Source organism: Phalacrocorax carbo, chromosome 5, assembly GCF_963921805.1.
Source record: "Phalacrocorax carbo chromosome 5, bPhaCar2.1, whole genome shotgun sequence".
Lineage (NCBI taxonomy): Eukaryota > Metazoa > Chordata > Aves > Suliformes > Phalacrocoracidae > Phalacrocorax > Phalacrocorax carbo.
Genome location: NC_087517.1, coordinates 46,683,096 through 46,695,816, shown reverse-complemented (window position 1 = coordinate 46,695,816; position 12,721 = coordinate 46,683,096). Strand labels below are relative to the sequence as shown.

The following is a 12,721-nucleotide window of genomic DNA, read 5'->3' as shown; positions in this document are numbered from 1 at the left end:
CCGCCGCCCCCGGAGGAGCGGCAGCGGTCTCTGAGGGGTCTCAGGGGCTTCTGAGCGGCGATGGGGAGTTAGAAAGGGCTTCTCCGGCGGCGTGGCGGGCCAGACCGGAGGGTTTCAGACCCGTCCCCGCCGAAGGGAGCGGAGCGCCTGCATGGGCGGGAGTTACCAGGGTGGGCCATGAAAATAACTGCGAACTGCGCCAGGTGTGAGCTCGAGGCGAGGTGGTGGTGTAAAAGGTGCGGCCTCACCTCGAGCACTGTATGCCGTTTTGGGCGCCACAGTACTTTAAGGATACAAAGCTACTAGAGAGTGCCCAGAGGAGGGCCACGAAGTCAGTGGCGGGTTTAGAGGGGAAGCCGTATGAGGAGCAGCTAAAGTCACTTGGTTTGTTCAGCCTGGAGAAGAGGCGGCTGAGGGCAGACCTCATCACAGTCTGCAGCTTCCTCACAAGGGGAGGAGGGGCAGGCACTGATCTCTCCTCTCTGGTGACCAGTGACAGGACCCGAGGGAATGGCAGGAAGATGTGCCAGGGGAGGTTTAGGCTGGATATTAGGAAAAGGTTCTTTACCCAGAGGGTGGTGGAGCACTGGAACAGGCTCCCCGGGGAGGCAGACACGGCGCCAAGCCTGATGTTATTCAAGAAGCAGTTGGACAATGCCCTCATAGACATGGTGTGAATTTTGGTGTTGTCCTGTGCAGGGACAGGAGTTGGACTCGATGATCCTTGTGGGTCCCTTCCAACTCAGGACATTCTATGATTTTATGAAAAGGCTGCAAAAGATACTTCCTTCCCCAACAGGGAGTAGGAGAGCATCAGGTGCTTAGACTCTACAGCTGCTTCTAGGTGGCAGCCCCTCAACAAACTGGTGGGCTGCAGGGCTGTGTGTGGGACTGTGGTTCCCCATATCCTCTGCAAGAGCCAACGCAGAACTCATAGGTGAAGACAAGGTTGGGTAATTGAACGCCTACTTGCGTGAGATACCAGTAGTGCTACTGGCACTCTATGTAATCCCAGAGCATGTCATGGGTCCTGTGTGCCCAGGCTTGAAATACAGTGGGAATGCTTTGGACAAGTTATAGCATTAGGTGCAAATGATTAAGTACTATGTCTTCCTTCTAGCTAGAGAAGTCGTATGCCTGTCAAAGATACAGTTGGCACAGGAGACCCAAGGCCTCTTTCATTTTCTGAGGTTGGTTTTGAGTATGTTCCTGCACTATCATTTGCCTGCTGACCTGTGGTGCATCACAGAAGTCTTGGTGGTTACTTGAGCTTGTTCTGCACTGCTTCCAACATGGAAGCTTGCAGTGCTTGAGTCAAACGCCAGCCTAAGGGCTGGAACCACAAACTGTAGACAACAGATCTTTCCTCAGTTACGTCCTTTAACATCCCATCAACAAAGAACAGCAATGTGAATGTCCTCTGCTGTTTCGTACAAGCGCAGGCAGCAGCAGGCCATTGTATGCGGCCAGTGGCCGCTAACAAAAATTCCTTCTCTTTGCCATGATTGTGATCTTCAAGTCATGGAGGAAGAGGAGTGCTGGCAGTACAGCTAAATTCCCTGTGTTTATTACTCCTGCTTGTAGTGGGAGCAGTGCTGCAATGTCAAGAAGGAGGGAGAAATAGGATGATGGTTCTTGCTAACTCAGACCTGAGCTGTTACCTGTAGAAAAAATGTGGCCATCGTTGCCTAGTTGTTGTACATCCTTTATGTGCTGCTGATGCAGGTGAAATGCTGCTTTACGGGGTGGATGCTGTAGTCTCCTAGCTGAAATGAGAAGAGATTTTCTCAGTCTAAATAAACACTGGGGTGGTTCGCCCTGAAGTGCGTTGTGGCACCGGCAGCAGGCTGTGGGGGCCCTCTGTTCTTTCTTCTCCTGGAAAGGAGGGTGAAGGCACAGCTGCAGATATATTCGGTCACCTTGAGAATTATCGAATTACTAAGTCATACTGTGGGAGGAAGTGCATTTCTTCCTCTCCTGGTCTTTTAAAAGCCAATGGGTTTGATGCTAATTAGCTGCTGTGATTACTGTGATGATGCATTCTTTCCACTACACAACTAGAAAGCAACTTTACGAAAAAAGAGAGCGCCCTTACAAGCCCTTTTGTAAGGGCTCCTTCCTGCCCTCTAACTCTTCGGCATGTCTGAAATTGAGTTGCAGATTCTTTCCTTGTTTTCTTAGTGTGTTTTTGGATGCATATCTGCAATTGCTTCTATGGTCTGTCAAATTTTTGGTATTTAGGAGGAGTGGATGTGGGGAGGCGGAACAACTTGAACCAGTAATGTACTCCCAAGAAAATTAGGTTTGTGCTACTTTAAATAGCAGCTGTTTTGACAAAAAGTTAATTTTGCTACAGTCACGCTTCTGTGTGAAGGTCTGCATGCAGCTTTTCTGGTTTTCTCTCCCCATAACTCACGTCTGGCTTGGTTTTGGCTACTGTGCGGTGATGGAGGTTGGGTGGATGTGCTGATGAAGGACTTCTGGGTGCATCTTGGGAGGGAATTCAGTGTAAATTCCTGGGTTAACTGCTCTCTGCCTCTAGTGTGCCTCATAAATTGGTAACACAGATAAGAATAACAGTCCTCTTGCTTGGAAAAGAGTTTGGCTAAATGAACCACAGACTTGACAGGAGCAGAATGCTGAGGAATCATTCTGAAATCACCAGGAATACAGCAAAGATGTGGCTATTCCCCTGCCTTTCTCTAGACAGGCAGATCTGTTGGCAGTGCTTGTAGTTGTGATCCATAGTGGTGTTCCCTTAGGTTGGATGAGAGTGTCCTATTGATGGTGATGGCAGGCAGCCACCTTGCTTTTCTGCCACTGACAGTTGGGCGTGTTTTGGAGTGCAGTGTGTCTGAAGCAGGGAACTGTCTCCTGCTGTCATAGCTCCCGCTTGGAGAGTTGCCTATCTTCTATTTTAGGAAGCTGCCTCTTTTTCTGGAAAAGATGAAATAATTTTTCTGCCCCTTCCCTTCAGTAACTTGGTGAAATGAAGTCAAAATCCTGTGGTAATTCAGATGGGGACAGACCCCAGGATATCTCTAGTCCAACCTCCTGCTCAGAGCAGGGTCAGCTCTGAGATCTGACCAGTTGGGTATATGCAAATAATCAACTTGGTATACTCAAAATACACTGTCACTATGAGCTGGATTGATCTGATGCTCTCAAACATCTCATCTTCATCATGTTGGATACTTAAACTTTTCTTTCTTTTTTCCTGGATCAAAATTGCAAATATTTTAATGAGAATTTTTTTTTTCCAATTTGCTGTAACAGAAGTGATGCGTTAACTGGAAATAAAGTTTATTTTGACTGTGTAATTGGCCATATGACACTCAGAGAAAAGTCATGCTTTCTTTCAAGCCTCACAGTAGCTTATAAAAGAGTCCACCTTTTCCCTGTGTTTTTGATACGAGCACGGTTGAATAATCACACATTTACTGATTACAAAATGTCTGATAGAGATGATGCTTTCTCATGAGGTGAATACAGCTGTTGTACTGGGGTCAACAAATGTTTGTGAAGATGAGCTTGCCTTAATTAAGCTTCTTGGAGTTTATTCACTAACATGCAAAAATAACTAAATGTGATCAATTTGCTCCAGATTTCTTAAAGAATCTGTAAGAGGTCAATAATCGGGCTGGTGCTCTCAACTGCCTCTAACTTTCTGTAATTTCATTTTAGACAAAACCCCCTTATTCAGTCTTAAACTGTTCTTTTCCTGCGTAAATGTTTAACAAGAAGTTCTTTTATCAGCAGCAAAGCTGGGTGAGCTCTCTCTGCCTGTTCCTCTTGGCTTTTTTTACTTGGGCTATATATGACTCTGCATAGCCCAGCATCTAAAAATAGTGATTTGTATACCAGGGCCACTAAGGGAGGCATGAAAAATGTATGTAACTGGGTACAGGAGCAGTGGAGTAAATACTTATTTGTGTCTTTATGGGCAGGTCTTTTAAAAACTAAGAATATGTGGGGTGATTTCCAAACTCTTATTGGCTAGGAAGTTGGGGTAATAAGAAGCTCTAAATCAGACCTTAACAATAATAGTGTTAGATTAATCAGATGTGATGTTTGTATGAAGAGGAAGAGGTGACAAGCTGGATTTTGTGCTTGTAAATGGTTTGAGTTAGATTCTGTCTAATAGCTTACGCTTCCCATGGTCCCTGGAAACAGCATCTTATAAAACAGACCCTGATCCTTATGAATTTTTTGGGACAACCTTAATGAAATAAGTCAGATAATACATTATTTCAATGACAATTTAAGAACTCTGTACAAAGAACATTGACTTCAGTGCTGACCAGGCGGTAACTTGTTGACAGCTTTGAGCAGCTTTCACAAGCAATGTAATTTTTCAAGCGCCTTAGCTTCAAGGGAAATAGTTATTACCTGAAGGCTTTGTTTTCTGCAAATAAGTTTCATTCCCCGTTGTGCAAATGAGTGCAGTCATGCTTTGCAGGTGTTTGGCAGTGTGTGCTGATAGTTGACAGACTGTCACAAATCACTGTCGCAGATTAAAACAGCTGACCTAGTGCAATCTGTGGTGAGGGTGTAGTTAGTGGGGAAAGGAAGGGAGTTTCACCCTCTCTTAGCACTGCTCTCGCTGCAGGTTGTGAGAGGAGAGGCTCTGTGCAGGTCCCTCGTTTCCCTGCACCTGAGTGCTTGGCTGGTGTGTGCGGAGCTTTGGTGAGAGCTTTTGGCTATCTCAGAATTTAGCTGAGCTATTTAGCAGAATCACTGATTCAGGGATTTGTCATCTTCAGCACTTCGGATCTGTGGCAAGGGTTTTTCTCTTCTCGATTATGGGTGCTTCGCAAACACTTCTACCCTTGTATGAAATAAAGCATGGCACTCGTTCTTAACGTTACTTTTTGGGTTCACATGTGAAAATATGCCAGCTTGCTTATAATTCTTCATCTTGCAGCCTGAACTTGGAGCATGTATTATTTTCTTGTATGACTATTTGCAAAGTGCTTTTGAATTGTTGCTGTACTGAAGCGTGGCTTTGGGAATGATCTGGTCCTAATCCTGTCTGAACTTCCCAGAAGTGCTGTGGTCCAGTGTGTATGGCCTCCCCCCATTTACTGTGTAATGTTTCCCAGTATCCATCCTACTTTTTCTCTGGTAAAAAAATTAGCTGTCTTCCTTTAGTCATCAATCCTCCTCCTAGCTTGTAATTTAGCAGGCTTCTGTCAGTGTCTCCCTCCAGCCTGCTCTTTGTTGGACTAAGCAAGTGCTGCTCTTCCAAAGAGGGGGGATCCCTGACTCTGTTGCTTTAGGCTCAGGCCTAGCTAGAGCTAGGCTCTAGCTCACACTGCATGGTACTTCAGTGGGTTGCAATCCCTTTTGAGACCTTGCAGCTCTTAGTGAATCAGGAAGGTTCTCTAGTATTTTTTATGTAGGTGACTGCTACTAACATATCTTAAAATCAGTTTTGCTTCCTGGACAATATCAAGGAGTGAACCATCCTCTACTGTTTTCTACAATTTTGCTGTCTTTCTGCTTCTCAATTGCTTCTTTTAGGTGTTTTCTTTTGCATACAATGTTACTGTTTAAAATGCCTGCTTAGTAAAATTGCTCAACACTTGTTACATTAAGTGCTCCTTCTTGTGCTCTCTGGTCAGAAGAGGAGAGGGAGAGCAAATGCTTAGAGCCCAGAAGTCCAGAGTCCTGTCTCCAGTTCTGCTGCATCCCTGCTGATGGACTTCAGCACTTCACTTCTGGCCTGTGTCAGCACTAGTTGAGAGTAAACATGTATGTGTGGGCACCACCTACCTCAGCATCAACCAGGCGCATAACCTCAAGCTCTAGGGTTTGAATATATTTGGTATGAATCTTTGATTCTCTTTTTTTTTTTGGAGTTGTTTTTCATTTTTCAAGTTAAATTCTGGGTGGAAGTGTTCAGAAATGCAGAGCTAATGTCACTGGGGAACTTGAATCAAAATATGAACAGGCTTTGCCAGTGTTTAACTGCAGGAACAGAGTGCATGTGGAGTGTTAAATGCTGTCGTATGGTCTCTCCACCTCCCAAAAAAGCTGCTGATGAGTGGAGGGCAGATGCTATTTGCATAAAGGTGAAAGGAATACCCATCTCTGATAAACAGCCTGAGAGGGAAATGCGTGAAAATTTGTTAGCCTGGGGGATGAATAACTGTTATTTTAAGCTAAGTCATTCTCTCAACCTTATTTGTATTTTAAAGAAAGAATACTTGTAATAGAAATTGGTTACTTAAAACTAGGGAATTTATGCAAGGATGTAATATAGAGTAGTGTCTTGCTCCGTTTTCTTTATATTGCTTTCCTGGCCAGTGTACTTCCCTCCCCTTGGGGAAGGTTACATGTGAATCACCCTGGTGAAAGCAAGGAAAGGCCTTGTGCAGGCGTGAGAAGGGCAGAAGTGTCTCCAGCGAAGTTGTCCTGGCTGGAACTGTGCTGGGTGTTAGAGCCAGTTCAGTAAATGCACTCCTGTGTAAGGACTAAGTGAGCTAGCATGAGGTCCTTGAGGGTGTGAGAGTGGAATTTGGGGAAAAAATGCAGTGATTTACCACCTGGGAATTATTTTTTTGGCAGGTGGGTAAAACATGTTGCTGTTATTGGTCTTATGAATTGTTGTGGTTTAGCCGCAGCTCAGCCCCACACAGTCGCTCGCTCACTCCCCACCGGTAGATGGGGGAGAGAATCAGAAGGGTAACGCTCGTGGGTTGGGATAAGAACAGTTTAATAATTAAAATTAAAAGAAACAACAGTAGAAATGCAATGTAAAGGAGAACGAGAGGCGCAAAGCCCCAGGGGAGGGGAGAGGAGGAATGAACCGCCAGAACAAACCGCCCGCGCCGCAGCCGCTCACTGACCCGCCGACCCGATGCTGCGCCGCCTCTGCGCTGCCACCGCCCCCCCCTCAATATATTGGTCATGGTGTCACATGGTATGGAATGAACCTGCCATTGGCCAGTCGGGGTCAGCCGTCCCCACCATGGCCCTGCCCCTCCCAGCCCCCCCCCCCCCCCGCCACGTGGCAGAGCGCGGAAAGCTGGAAAGGTAGCCAACCCCCACAGTGAACAGAATTAACCCCTTCTCAGCCAAAACCAGCACATTCTCCACCCCTTATTCCATACCATTTACACCACGCCCAGGTCCCATATGATGCAATACAACTGTACCAATCACCACCCCTCCCCTTCCCATCCTTTAACATAATACACAGACATCATTCCCTTAGTTCATGGACCTTCCCTGTAAAATGTCCATTAAAATGTCCATTGAGTTCACCCAGTCCATGACTCTGGGCTCCATCTGTTGTATCAGTCTTTCCGGGTGGGAGAGATGGTGTGTGGCGTTGGGTTGCTGCATACCGAGTCAGTCATCGTTCCATCACTGCTGCACGGCTTGTTTCATAGTTGATCTTCCATGGGTTGGGAGGCTTGTACTCTGATATCATTGATACAACACAGAGGTGACACACAGTATTATATAGCAGTTCACATTGTGCCATTCAGTTCATTGACTGTTTTCACCCAAAATCAAATCCCCTTGAGGCACACATCGGATTTCTCCATCCTCCCGCATCACCTACCAAGTGCACCCAGGTCCTTGAGCAAAAGCAATCCCACGAATGGGTTTGCCTTTGCTGGAGGCAGGAAGAACCCAGACTGTTTTGCCCAGCATACTTTTTGTGTGCACTACAGGGACTCTATCCCCTTCCACAGTATGTAGGATTTCTGATTGGGCAGGGCCAGCTCGGTTGGCAGATCCCCTTGTGTTGACTAACCATGTGGCTTTTGCTAAATGTGTATCCCAGTCCTTGAATGTTCCACCCCACATTGCTCTCAGTGTAGTTTTTAACAGTCCATTGTACCGTTCAATTTTCCCAGAGGCTGGTGTGTGATAGGGGATGTGATACACCCACTCAATGCCATACTCTTTGGCCCAGCTGTCTATGAGGTTATTTCAGAAATGAGTCCCATTGTCTGACTCAGTTCTCTCTGGGGTGCCATGTCGCCACAGGACTTGTTTTTCAAGACCCAGGATAGTGTTCCGGGCAGTGGCGTGGGGGACAGGATATGTTTCCAGCCAGCCAGTCCTTGTTTCTACCATTGTAAGCACGTGGCGCTTGCCTTGGCGGGTCTGTGGGAGTGTGATATAGTCAATTTGCCAGGCCTCCCCATATTTATATTTCAGCCATCGTACCCCATACCACAGAGGCTTTACCTGCTTCGCTTGCTTGATTGCAGTGCATGTGTCACATTCGTGGATAACCTGTGCAATAATATCCATGGTCAAGTCCACCCCTCGATCACGAGCCCACCTGTATGTTGCATCTCTCCCTTGATGGCCTGAGGTGTCATGGGCCCACTGAGCTAGAAATAGTTCACCCTTATGCTGCCAGTCCAGATCCACCTCAGCCACTTCAATCTTGGCAGCCTGATCTACCTGCTGGTTGTTCCGATGTTCTTCAGTGGCCCGACTCTTGGGGACGTGAGCATCCACATGACGTACCTTTACAACCAGTTTCTCTACCCGGGCAGCAATATCTTGCCACAATGTGGCAGCCCAGATGGGTTTGCCTCTGCGCTGCCAGTTGCTTTGCTTCCATTGCTGCAGCCAGCCCCACAGGGCATTTGCCACCATCCAGGAGTCAGTATAGAGATAGAGCACTGGCCACTTTTCCCGTTCAGCGATGTCTAAGGCCAGCTGGATGGCCTTTACCTCTGCAAACCGGCTCGATTCACCTTCTCCTTCAGCAGTTTCTGCTACTTGTCGTGTAGGACTCCATACAGCAGCCTTCCATCTCCGGTGCTTTCCCACAAGGCGACAGGACCCATCAGTGAACAGGGCATATTGCTTCTCATCTTCTGGCAGTTTGTTATACAGTGGGGCTTCTTCAGCACGTGTCACCTCCTCCTCTGGTGATAATCCAAAATCTTTGCCTTCTGGCCAGTCCATAATCACTTCCAAGATTCCTGGGCGACTGGGGTTTCCTACTCGAGCCCGCTGGGTGATCAGTGCAACCCATTTACTCCATGTAGCATCAGTTGCATGGTGTGTAGAGGGGATGTTTCCTTTGAACATCCAGCCCAGCACTGGCAGTCGGGGTGCCAGGAGCAACTGTGCTTCAGTACCAACCACTTCTGAAGCAGCTCGAACCCCTTCATATTCTGCCAATATCTCTTTTTCAGTTGGAGTATAGCGGGCTTCGGACCCTCTGTATCCCCGACTCCAAAACCCTAGGGGTCGACCCCGGGTCTCCCCATGTGCTTTCTGCCAGAGGCTCCAGGTAGGGCCATTCACCCCAGCTGCAGTGTAGAGCACATTTTTTACATCCTGTCCTGCCCGGACTGGCCCAAGAGCTACTGCATGGACTATTTCTCGTTTAATCTGTTCAAAGGCTTGTCGTTGCTCAGGGCCCCATTTGAAATCATTCTTTTTCCAGGTCACTTGATAGGGAGGGCTTACGATCAGACTGTAATTTGGAACATGCATTCTCCAAAAACCCACAACGCCCAAGAAAGCTTGTGTTTCCTTTTTGCTAGTTGGTGGAGACATGGCTGCTATTTTGTTGATCACATCCATTGGAATCTGAAGACGACCATCTTGCCATTTGATTCTTAAGAACTGGATTTCTCGTGCAGGTCCCTTCACCTTACTTTGTTTTATGGCAAAACCAGCTTTCAGAAGGATTTGGACTATTTTCCCTCCTTTCTCAAAAACTTCTTCCGCTGTGTTGCCCCACACAATGATGTCATCAATGTATTGAAGGTGTTCTGGCGCTTCTCCCTGGTCCAGTACAGTCTGAATCAGTCCATGGCAAATGGTAGGACTGTGTTTCCACCCCTGGGGCAGTCAGTTCCAGGTGTACTGGACGCCCCTCCATGTGAAAGCAAACTGTGGCCTGCACTCTGCTGCCAGGGTGATTGAGAAGAATGCATTAGCAATATCAGTGGTGGCATACCACTTGGCTGCCTTTGACTTCAGTTCGTACTGAAGTTCTAGCATGTCTGGCACAGCAGCACTCAATGGTGGAGTGACTTCATTCAGGCCATGATAGTCTACTGTTAGTCTCCACTCTCCATTAGACTTCCGGACTGGCCATATGGGACTGTTGAAGGGTGAGTGGGTCTTACTGATGACTCCTTGGCTCCTCAGTTGGTGAATGAGCTCATGGATGGGGATCAGAGAGTCTCTGTTGGTGCGATATTGCCGCCGGTGCACTGCTGTTGTGGTGGCGATTGGCACCTGTTGTTCTTTGACCTTCAGCAACCCCACCACAGAAGGGTCCTTTGAGAGACTGGGCAAGGTAGACAGCTGTTCAGTTTCCTCCGTCTCCAAGGCAGCTACACCAAAAGCCCACTTGTAACCGTTTGGGTCCTTGAAATACCCTCTCCTGAGGCAGTCTATGCCAAGGATGCACGGAGCCTCTGGGCCAGTCACAATGGGGTGCTTCTGCCACTCATTGCCAGTTAGGCTCACTTTGGCCTCCAACACAGTTAGCTCTTGGGATCCCCCTGTCACTCCAGCAATGCTGATGGGTTCTGCCCCTATATAGTTCGATGGCATTAAGGTGCAGTGTGCGCCGGTGTCCACTAAAGCTTTATACTCCTGTGGGTCGGACGTGCCAGGCCATCAGATCCACACAGTCCAGTAAACCTGGTTATCCCTTTCCTCCACCTGGCTGGAGGCAGGGCCCCTCTAGTCCTGATCATGGCAGTCACAACTCACTTCCTGTAAATGTGAATCAGGAGTCCCTCTATTACACTTAGAAATAAAATCTGTGCTTCTACTCCTCTGTCTGGGGACTTGCTCGCTGGAAACTGGAGCAGCAGCTTTCCTGGAAGAGCCTCCCTGAGTGACTCTTCTTCCTTGCAGTTCATATACTCACGCCTGTAGGGTCGAAGTAGGCTTGCCATCCCACCTCATCATGTCCTCTCCGTGGTCACGCAGGTAGAACCATAGGGTGGGCCGTGGTGTGTATCCCCTTCTTTGAGCCAAAGGACGCTTATTCCTAACAGCTGAGACACTGCTCTGTTGAGGTGGGGAGTAGGACAGATCTTCTTTGAGTTGCTGGACCTCTTGGGATAGTTTCTCCACAGCAGAGACAAGCGAGGAAGAGATATTTGTGTCGTAATCCTGGAGTCTGTCTATCACCTCTGCCACAGTTGGTGTCTCGTCATCTTTCCAGGACATCACTGCCAATGAGTTTGCATGCGAAGATGGTGTGCTCCGTACAAACTTCCGCCACATGGGTCGTGTGCACTCGGCTTCATCTGGATCTTTGGATGACCGTTGATCGTCCAGGTCACCATAAATCACCTCAAACACAGCTAATTCCCTTAGATACTGGATGCCTTTCTCCATAGTTGTCCATTTTCCTGGGCGATATGTAACATCTTGTTTAAAGGGATACCTTTCCTTCACTCCAGACAGGAGTCGCCTCCAGAGGCTGAGGGCTTGTGGTTTTTTTCCAATTGCTTTGTCAACGCCCCCTTCCCCAGAAAGGGATCCCAATTGTTTGGCTTCTTTTCCCTCTAGTTCCAGGCTACTGGTCCCATTATCCCAGCATCGGAGCAGCCAGGTGGCAATGTGCTCACCTGAAGGATGGCTATAATCTTTTCGCATATCTTGCAACTCGCTTAAGGACAGGGATCGGGTGGTCTCTGTTTCATTTATTACTTCTCCCTCCTCTCCCCGCGATGGCCCTGGTTCTTCATCATCCCGCTCTAAACGAGTTGATGTCTGCTTCCAATATTTCGTCTTGTGTGTGGGGGCAACTGATACTGGTACGGGTTTATTTTCTGAGCTAGCTCCGGTACTTGTCGTGGGGGTTTGAGTGGCTGCAGTGCCTGTTGTCAGGGCTGGATTGTCTACAGTGCCAGTCACTTTGCATTTCAATCCAGAGACATTCTCTTCCCCCTGGGGGCACTGAATACTGTTGAGCAGGGCTTGGTACACATGGGCCAGGCCCCAGCACATTGCAGTGATCTGTGTCTCTCTGGAGTGCCCAGCATAACAACATACTTTCTCCAAATATTCTACTAGTTTTTTAGGATTCTGCACTTATTCAGGGGTGAAACTCCAAAACACTGGGGGTGCCCACTGCCCTAGGTATTTGCCCATGCTGTCCCACATGCCCTGCCACTCATAACTATCAAGCCTTGGGGCAGATTTCTGGGTGATATTCTTAAGTTGCTTAGTCAAAACCAAAACAACATGCCCAAAAACTAACAATAAGTGCACCTTAACCACCCAAGGATGTTCAAGATACAAAAACGTTGTTGTAACAAAGGCACAGACATCATAGAACAAAGTTGCAAAGGTATTATTCTGTATTTCCTCCATATAAAATCTCTCAGAGGAGGAGGTATAATTGCTAATTGCCTCAACAAGGTGGTATCCAAAGTACAGTAAGGGTTTCAGCAAAAACCCCAAATACCAGATAAAGCTGAAAACGAGTGTTTGTATAACAAATCTTGTAGGCAAAACATTACTAATCACAGCAGAACACAGCAGACTCAACAAACCAACACCGATTTTTAACACCAACTGCAAAAAGGACAACATGGTGCTGTGACCAGCAGCTGTTGTTATCTCCAACCCTTGAGCCCCATGTTGGGTGCCAAAAAGACTGTTGTGGTTTAGCGGCAGCTCAGCCCCACACAGTCGCTCGCTCACTCCCCACCGGTAGATGGGGGAGAGAATCAGAAGGGTAACGCTCGTGGGTTGGGAT

General features: G+C 47.5%; 1 protein-coding gene across 1 annotated transcript in view; it reads left to right on the top strand.

Annotated features, from left to right (window-relative positions):
* The window catches only part of HSD17B12 (hydroxysteroid 17-beta dehydrogenase 12), a 98,326-nt gene that overhangs the window by 641 nt on the left and 84,964 nt on the right, over window positions 1-12,721 (top strand). The window lies entirely within an intron of this gene.